General features: G+C 54.8%; 1 protein-coding gene across 1 annotated transcript in view; it reads right to left on the reverse strand.

Moving 5' to 3' along the window:
* Window positions 1-283, reverse strand: part of SLC39A11 (solute carrier family 39, member 11) — a gene marked incomplete at its 5' end in the record, with an annotated part of 36,568 nt that overhangs the window by 1,625 nt on the left and 34,660 nt on the right. The gene's annotated exons all lie outside the window — the stretch shown is intronic.

Genomic DNA, 283 nt, shown 5'->3' on the forward strand with positions numbered 1-283 from the left:
GGACTGGACATGCCTTGTCTCTGGAGGACACCCAGAGTAGGACCATCCTGGAGGTCTCCCAGCTCCAGCAGTGAGGAACCAAGCTATGACCTGCCCCAGCTCCAGAGCCTCTCCACACAGTCACCTCTCCCTCTGCAGCAGCTCCAACTCCCTTCGCTGCCTCAAACACTTGTTTCCTATTAGTAAAATAAGACTGGTGAGAAAACTCTCTCTGGGTTGTTTAAACTTCTCCCAGGGTTTACAGAAGAGGGGAGGGGAAGGGGGGAGAGGCTGTGGGTTTCCC

Source organism: Acanthisitta chloris, unplaced genomic scaffold, assembly GCF_000695815.1.
Source record: "Acanthisitta chloris isolate BGI_N310 unplaced genomic scaffold, ASM69581v1 scaffold2788, whole genome shotgun sequence".
Classification (NCBI taxonomy): domain Eukaryota; kingdom Metazoa; phylum Chordata; class Aves; order Passeriformes; family Acanthisittidae; genus Acanthisitta; species Acanthisitta chloris.